We start from the raw sequence: 9,553 nt of genomic DNA on the forward strand, positions 1-9,553 counted from the left end.
GTAACTTATTTTACTGATTCTAAGAATGAGATTTTTTTTTCATAACATATTGTACTTAGTGGTAGTTAGTGGTAAATGCTGGGTTTACACGGAGCGATAATTCGCCCAATAGTACGATTAACGATTTCTAAGCAACGATTTTTCTTTTATAACGATAAGCATTTAGATGGAACGATATATCGTACAGAAAATGCGTTTTTCAAACGTTTTGCGATCGCTTAAGCCTATCTCGCACATACTGTAGTTAAAATCAATGAACGACTGTTTACACGGAACGATCGGCGAATTTTCATTATGCTGGGTTTACACGGAACGATTATCGCGCAAATTTGCATGATAACGATCGAATTCGAACGATAATCGTACGTGTAAACGCAGCGAACGATCAAACGACAAGCGAGAAATCGTTCATTTTGATCTTTTAACTTGTTCTTAAATCGTCGTTCGCAAAAAATTCGCTGATCGTTCCGTGTAAACAGTCGTTCACTGATTTTACCTATGTGCGAGATAGGCTTAAGAGATCGCAAAACGATCGGCAAAACGAATTTTCTGTACGATATATCGTTCCATCTAAACGCTGATCGTTATAAAAGAAAAATCGTTACTTAGAAATCGTTAATCGTACGATTGGGCGAATTATCGCTCCGTGTAAACCCAGCATTAGGGTCCTTTTACACAGAAAGATTATCTGACAGATTATCTGCCAAAGATTTGACGCCAAAGACAGGAACAGACTATAAACAGAGATCAGGTTATAAAGGAAAGCCTGAGATTTTTCCTCTTTTCCAATCCTTTTCCAATCCATTTGGCTTCAAATCTTTGGGAGATAATCTGTCAGATAATCTCTCTGTGTAAATGGACCCTTAATGGTACTTTTACATGGAGCGATAATTCGCCCGATCGCACGATTAACGATTTTGAATGAACAGTGTTTTTTTTTTATAAAGATCAGCGTTTAGACGGAACAATACATCGTACGAAAAATTCGCTATGCGATCGTGTAAGTCCATCTCACACATAGGTGAAATCGCTGAAAGAATGTTTACACGGAACGATCTGCGAATTTTTTGCGAAGAGATCAACGATGATTTGAGAACATGTTGAGAACACGTACGATTATCGTTCGTATTCAACCGTTATCGTGCAAAAACGAACATCCCGTGTAAAAGGACCATTACTGTGGTATTGCCTAATGACTGGGATATTACATTGCAGTGCTGATCTGCACTGCAATGCAATTTGCCTGTAAGGCTGGGTTCACACTGCGTTTTTGCAATCCGTTTTTTGCAAAAAACGGATGAAAAAAACGGATCCATTTGTGTGCATCCGTTTTGATCCGTTTCTCCATTGACTTCCATTGTAAAAAAAAACGGATCAAAACGGATCCGTTTTTTTTGACGGACACAAAAAAGTAGCTGACACTACTTTTGTGTCCGTTAACCTCTTAAGGACGGGGCCCATTTTCGTTTTTGCGTTTTCGTTTTTTCCTCCTTGTGTTTAAAAGGCCATAGCACTTGCATTTTTCCACCTAGAAACCCACATGAGCCCTTATTTTTTGCGTCACTAATTGTACTTTGCAATGACAGGCTGAATTTTTGCATTAAGTACACTACGAAACCAGAAAAAAATTCAAAGTGTGGTGAAATTGAAAAAAAAAACGCATTTCTTTTATTTAGGGGAACTGTGTTTTTACGCCATTCGCCCTGGGGTAAAACTGACTTGTTATGCATGTTCCTCAAGTCGTTACGATTAAAACGATATATAACATGTATAACTTATATTGTATCTGATTGCCTATAAAAAATTCAAACCATTGTTAACAAATATACGTCACTTAAAATCGCTCCATTCCCAGTCTTATAGCGCTTTTATCCTTTGGTCTATGGGGCTGTGTCAGGTGTCATTTTTTGCGCCATGATGTGTTCTTTCTATCCCTACCTTGATTGCGCATATACGACTTTTTGATCGCTTTTTATTACATTTTTTCTGGATTTGATGCGACCAAAAATGCGCAATTTTGCACTTTGGGATTTTTTTGCGCTGACGCCGTTTACCGTACGAGATCAGGAATGTGATTAATTAATAGTTTGGGCGATTACGCACGTGGCGATACCAAACATTTTTATTTATTTGTTTACTTTTATTTAAAACCTGGGAAAAGGGGGTGATTCAGACTTTTATTGGGGGAGGGGGCTTTTTACTATAAACAACACTTTTTTTTTTTTTTTTACACATATACTAGAAGCCCCCCTGGGGGACTTCTAGTATATACACTTTGATCTCTCATTGAGATCTCTGCAGCATAGCTATGCTGCAGAGATCCATGAGATAGGCACTCGTTTACTTCCGGCTGCTGCAGCCGGAAGTAAACGAGCGCCGAGCCAGGGACGGCGCCATCTTGGACGAGTCCCCGGCCGGCATCAGTAACGGAGATCGCTCCTCCGGGACAACATCCCGGAGGAGCGATCTTCCCCACTAGACACCAGGGAAAGGTTGCCTCCGGTAATCGGAGGCAGCTGTCAATTTTGACAGCTGCCTCCGATTAGCTAATTAGCGGGCACAACGATCAGACCGATCCCCGCTAATAGCGGCGGTCCCGGGCTACACGCGGCATCGGGGACCGCGGCGCTTCAAAGCGGGGCCGCCGCGCGGCCCCGCTTTGAAGTGCTAATGAGGACATATGACGTACCGGTACGTCATATGTCCTTAAGAGGTTAATCCGTTTTGATCGGTTTTTTTTTTACAATGGAAGTCAATGGAAAAACGGATCAAAATGGATGCACACAAATGCATCCGTTTTTTTCATCCGTTTTTTTGCAAAAAAAACGGATTGCATAAACGGATTGCAAAAACGCAGTGTGAACCCAGCCTAATAGGCAAAGCTCAGCCTGATCAGCTTCCGTAGCTGTGACACAGGAGGCCTCAGAGAAGCCTCCTGTTATCATAGTAACCATCAGGGCTGTGCTGTCGCTCCACACAGCCCCAATGGGGGATTCTCCCTCTTTCCAGCACTATAGGTGCTGCGATTGTACAGATTGGCTCGGCCCGGGTCTCGGCCGCACATTTTTCTGTCTAAACAGGAACTGTGCAGCCAATGGTAATGTATTTAAATGTTTGCACATACAATACAGCGATTGTTCAAGCAGCCTGGCTGCCTGATTAATTGTGTCTTATGAGGGCACTGCAAGCGAGCGCCGATCGTGCATTTTGCTGATCACATAGCGGAGCCCAGACTGACAGTTTAGGTTCTAATTATTTAAACAAAGAAATGCAGCAAAAATATGAATATGGAAACAGAGCCTTAGGGTACATTCATACTACAGAATCCGGCAGCCTCCGCTTGATATTCAGCACGTTCTTTGACTTAATGACATTTGCCGATGGAATCCGCCAACAAATATCTATGGAAATCTCTATGGAACGTGCGGAGCTTCAAGCGGAGGCAGCCTGGCGGAATCCGCTTGGAGTCTCTGTGCATATTCCGTAGTGTGAACGTACCCTTAGGCTGGATTCACATTTCCATGTTCGCTCTGTTATGCATAGATGACACGGCGGTGGAATCCCCGTGCTGGAGTATTTCTCTGCCTGCAATGATGTATAAATATCATGCCAGTGGGGAAACAGTTTGAATCCCCGGAGCACTGTAGTGACACAGACGAGCAAATCATGGACAGGGATTCCACCTCCATGTTGTCTGTGCTTCACAGAGTGAGCACGGATCGTGAGAATGCAGCCTTAGGGTGGGTTCAGACTACGGAATTCTCGCAGATAAATTTCACGGAATTCTGTCGCCTGTACGCGCTCACGGCCACACACCTTTGCCCAGGCTCCATAGACACCATTCTATGGGCCGGCTGATTTCGCATTCCGCCTAAAGAATTGACGTGACAATTCTTTCGGCGGAATGCGGAATCATCCGGCACATAGAATGGAATCTATGGAGGCGGCGGAAAGGCGCGCGGCCGTGAGTGTGTACAGGCGACGGAATTCTGCGGAATTTATCCGCGAGAATTCCGTAGTCTGAACCCACCCTTATACTTCTCCCTACAAGATGCATCCACTTCTTCCTTTGGCACACTTTCTACATATTGGCAACATGTGGCTCTACCCTAAGGCCCTAGTCACACGTCTGTGGTTCTATCTGCAGTTGTAAAATTATGATGGAAAAATTTGCACATCTGTTGTTTTTTTCAATCCTGGTTTTGGTTAAAAAGTTGGACCAAAGTACTGAGTGAAATGAACATAGCCTCAGGGTGTTTAAAAAACCACATTTTACCTACAGACCCATATGAGGTCTTTTTAACAAACAATTGTAGTTTGTAATGAGACTGTAAATTTTTCTATAAAGTATGGGGCAAAACTGAAGAAAAAATATTTGGGAGGGGAAAATTTAAAAAAAGCTATTTTTCAAATTTTAGGTGCGTTTTGTGTTTAGGGTGCATTCACTCGTACAGGATCCGTAGCAGATTTGATGCTGTGTCCAGTTATTTAGATCAAATCTGCTGCGGATCTGCAGCAGAAAATCTACTGCGATACGGTGTGTGTAAAGCTACCCTAAGGGTACCTTCACACCTACCGGATCCACAGCGGATCTCACTTCTGCGGATTCGAAGCGAGAACCGCTGCAGATCCGGTACCATTCACCCCTATGATAGCACATATTCGCAGAGGGATTAACATCCCGCTGTGAATATGTGCTTTAACCCCTCGCTGTCCACAGCCCCGCCGCCGCATTCCCATCCCCCGCCGCATCCAGCAGCCCGCATCCCCGGCCGCATCCTGAAGCCTGCCGCCGAGAGCATAAAGTACCTGCTCGGCGGCGTGGCTGCATTGAGGCTCCCGGCTCCGGTCCCGCTGCTAGATGCGGCTGGGGATGGGGGGATGCGGCCGATGATGGGCTAATGTGGCGGCGGGGCTGCGGACAGAGAGGGGTTAACCCCTTAGTGACCGCCATGCTGCCTTTTCACGGCAGCCACTAATGGGCTTTATTCCGATGCGTACGCCTTTTAACAGCGGGCGCATCGGAATAAATTACCGCCCGGCGGCAGCTGCAGCGCAGGGGATCAGTGGTCAGATTCTCTGCTCCGGGCAGTTTAACCCGTTAAATCAAACCATGACAGCTGCATTTAACGGGTCCCGGTGGATCCCGCTCGGCGCCGTGGGTCACTTACGTGATCGCGATGTCCCGCGGCGCCGTCCGGGGTCCCGATGTCTCTATGGTGATCCCGGGGTCCTAATGAAGGTCCCCGGGGTCACCATAGAGATGCCTGATGCTGACAGGGGTGGCCGTGGCTATTGCCTGTCAGCATGAGGCATGATACAATACATTGCAGTACATCAGGTACTGCAATGTATTGTATCAGTGATCAAAGTATTTTACACTAGTGTACAGTAATGTACACTAGTGTAAAAGTAAAAAAAAAGTGAAAAAAAGTGTGCACCAAACACAACACAGCCCCCCCCCCAGCCCCCCCAATAATAAAGATGCATTACATTCGCCATACACTATAAAACATTACATAAAAGTGATCAAAAACACAAATCCTATACATATTTGGTATCGTTACGTCCGTAACGACCCAATCTATAAAACTATATCAATAATTATATCGCACGACACACACTGTAAAAAAAAACAAAAAAAAAAGTACCAGAATAGCTGTATTTTATCAATCCACTTTAGAAAATACGTCATAAAAGAGATCAAAAAGTCATATACATATAAAACTTGGTATCAATAGAAACTACAGATCTTCCCGCAAAAAATAAGCCCAAAACCAGCTCTGTCACGCAAAAGATGATAACGCTATGGATCTTGCAATGCGGTGACAGTTTTTGTGGGTTTTTGCTAGGAAGATAGTTTCTATTGCGCCAAAGTGATAATAGTTAAAAAAACTATACAAATGTGGTATCGCCGTAACCGTAGCGACCCAGAGAATACATGTATTATGTTATTAGCGACCGCCTATATGGATTTTTACGGCGATCACTAATGGGCACTATTCTGCTGCCATCAGCTCTTTATGACGATGGTGCAGAATAGTGCAGCGGCGCCGGTAATGCCCGCAGCCCCCTCCTCTCAGCTATCGGAGGTCGCTGAGGGGTTGGGGTAGAATGTGGGGTCAGTCCCGGCCAGTCCCCGCACCGGTGATCGCCGCTATTACCAGTATAACGGCGGCCACCGGTAACAGACATTGCCAGCGCAGCTGAACGCTTTCATCTCTTCTCACCGTGAATCCACAGTGAGAGGAGATGAGAACATGTCCCCCCCCCCCTGTCCCCAGAATTAACCCTAGTGACCTGGTCACTGACCCTCCCCGGGCGGCCATCTGATCCAAGATGGCCGCCGCCATCACTGTGAACAGACTCTGTTCACAGTGATGGATTCCTAAAAATGATCAAAGCTTCATTCTCTCCACCACCGGAGGTGGCGGAGAGCATGGGGCAATGATCGGTGACCACCCGGTGTGGTCCCAGTACAAGTGATCAGCGGTATATGCTATATACCACTGATCGCTTGTTCCAAATGGTGCCGGCACTTTTTTACGCCTGTCACCAAAGTCAAGTGCCCTGGATTACCTGTAACCACCCTGGATTACTTGTAACCACCCCAGATTACCAGTAACCACCCCAGATTACCTGTAACCACCCCAGATTACCCGTAACCACCCCAGATTGCCCGTCACCACCCCAGATTGCTCGTAACCACCCCAGATTGCCTGTAACCACCCCAGATTGCCCGTTGCAACCCCAGATAGTCAGTGAACACCACCAGATTGCCCGTCACCACCCCAGATAGCCAGTGAACACCCCCAGATTGCCCATCACCACCCCAGATAGCCAGTAACCACCTCTAGATAGCCAGTAAACACCCCAAGGTTGCCCATAACCACCCCATACAGCCAGTAAACACCCCAGATTGCCCGTAACAACCCCAGATTGCCTGTGACCACCCCAGATTGACACAGACTGCTCGTAACCACCCGATTGCCCATAACCCCACCAGATTGCCTGTTGCCACCTGAGATAGCCAGTAAACACCCCGAGATTGTCTATTACCACCCCAGATAACCAGTAAACACCCACATATTGTCTGTAACTAAAATGACACTCCTTCTCTTCTGAGCCCTGCTGTGTGCCCATACAGTGGTTTATGCCCACATATGGGGTACCATTGTACTCAGGAGAACCTCCGTTACAAATTCTGGGGTGCTTTTTCTCCCCTGTTCCTAGTGAAATTGAGAAATTTCAAACTAAACATGTTATTGGAAAAATTAAATTTTTTTCATTTTTACGGTCTAGTTTTGAATACTTTCCTCCAATACCTGTGGGGACAAAATGCTCACCACACCCCAAGATGAATTCCTTGAGGGGTGTACTTTACAAAATGGGGTGACTTTTTTTGGGGGGGTTCTATTCTGTAGACATTACAGGGGCACTGCAAACGCACCTGGCGCTCAGAAACTTTTTCAGAAAAATCATGCACTGAAAATGCTTGGCGTTCCCTTCCTTCTGAGGCCCGCTGTGTGCCCATACAGTGGTTTATGCCCACATATGGGGTACCGTTCTACTCAGGAGTACCTGCGTTACATATATTGGGGTGAGTTTTCTCCCCTGTTTCTCGTGAAATTGAGAAATTTCAAACTAAACAAACATGTTATTGGAAAAATTAAATTTTTTTATTTTTACTGTCTTCTTTTGAATACCTTCCTCTAATACCTGTGGGGTCAAAATGGTCACCAAACCCCATGCCGTTGCAGTTGTCTGCACCTTAATTTGTTTTCACTTTTCTAGTTGCATACTCACCAAGCATCCGATATGCCTGTTATTCTTATCTTCGGATTTTGTGTTTTGACCGTGCTTTTCTACTCTACTGTTTGTACTTTTGTATTATGAAAACTCTTTAATAAATACTTGAATATGAAAAAAAAAGAAAAAAAAAAATGGTCACCAAACCCCAAGATGAATTCTTTGAGGGGTGCACTTTCCAAAATGGGGTGACTTTTGGGGGGGTTCTATTCTGCTGACACTACAGGGGCTCTGCAAACGCACCTGGCACTCTTCAGCAAAATCTGAACTGGAAATGCTAATAGACGCTCCCTTCCTTCTGAGGCACTGTGCCCATACAGTGGTTTACGCCCACATATGGGGTACCATTGTACTCAGGAGAACCTGTGTTACAAAATTTGGGGTGCATTTTCTCTCATGTTTATTATGAAAATGAGATACTTTAATCTTAACAAATATATTATTGGAAAATTTCTATTTTCCATTTTTTTCCGGCCTAATTGTGAATACTTTCCTCCAGCCCCTGTAGGGTTAAAATGCTCATTATACCCCTAGATTGATTCTTTAAGGTGTCTTGTTTCCAAAATGGGGTCACTTATGGGGGTTTCCAGTATACAAGCCTCCTAAATCAACTTAAAAAAAGAACTGGTCCCTAAAAAAATCAGTTTTGGAAATTTCATGAAAATTTGATTATTTGCTGATACATTTCTAAGCCCCGTAACACCCTAAAAAAGTGAAATATGTTTACGAAATGAAGCCAGAATAAAGAGGACATATTGATAATGTGACTTACTAACTAATTTTTTTCATTTGCCTTTTATTTTTAGAAGCAAAGAATTTCAAAGTTTATAAAGTGCAAAATTTTAAAATTTTTTATTATATTTTGATGTTTTTCACAAAAAACACACAAGACAGTGACCAAATTTTGCCACTAACATAAAGTACCATATGTTACGAAAAAACAACCTCAGAATCGCTAGCATACGTTAAAGCATCACTGAGCTATAAGCGCATAAAGTGAGACAGGTCAGATTTTGAAAAATGAGCCTGGTCATTAAAGGGGTAGTCCACCCAAAAAAAATTTCTTTCAAATCAACTGCTGCCATGAAGTGACAGAGATTTGTAATTTACTTCTATTAAAAAATCTCAAGCCTTCCAGTACTTATCAGCTGCTGTATGCCCAACAGGAAGTTGTATTATTTCCAGTCTGGAGAGCAGGAGGGGTTTTCTATGGGGATTTGCTCCTGCTTTGGACAGTTCCTGACATGGACAGAGGAGGCAACAGAGAGCACTGGGTCAGACAGGAAAGAAAACACTACTTCCTGCTGGACATACAACAGCTAATAAGTACTGGAAGACTTAAGATTTTTTAATAGAAGTGAATTACAAATCTCTGGCACTTTATGGCACCAGTTGATTTGAAAGAAATTTTTTTTGGGTGGACTACCCCTTTAAGGCCCAAACAGGCTTGGTCCCTAAGGGGTTAAAGCACATATTCACAGCGGGATATTAATCCCACTGCGAATATGTGCTATCATAGGGGTGAATGGTACCGGATCCGCAGCGGTTCTCGCTTCGAATCCGCAGAAGTGGATCCAGTAGGTGTAAAGGCACCCATAGGGTAGCTTCACACGTACTGTATCGCTGCGTTTTTAACGCTGCGTTTTTTATATGCGCGTTTTGATTTTCACATGATTTTCATGTGAAAATCAAAACTCGCATGTAAAAAACGCACAAAAAACGCAGCGTTAAAGACGCACCGTTA

Source organism: Dendropsophus ebraccatus, chromosome 1 (genome assembly GCF_027789765.1).
Source record: "Dendropsophus ebraccatus isolate aDenEbr1 chromosome 1, aDenEbr1.pat, whole genome shotgun sequence".
In the NCBI taxonomy this organism is placed as follows: domain Eukaryota; kingdom Metazoa; phylum Chordata; class Amphibia; order Anura; family Hylidae; genus Dendropsophus; species Dendropsophus ebraccatus.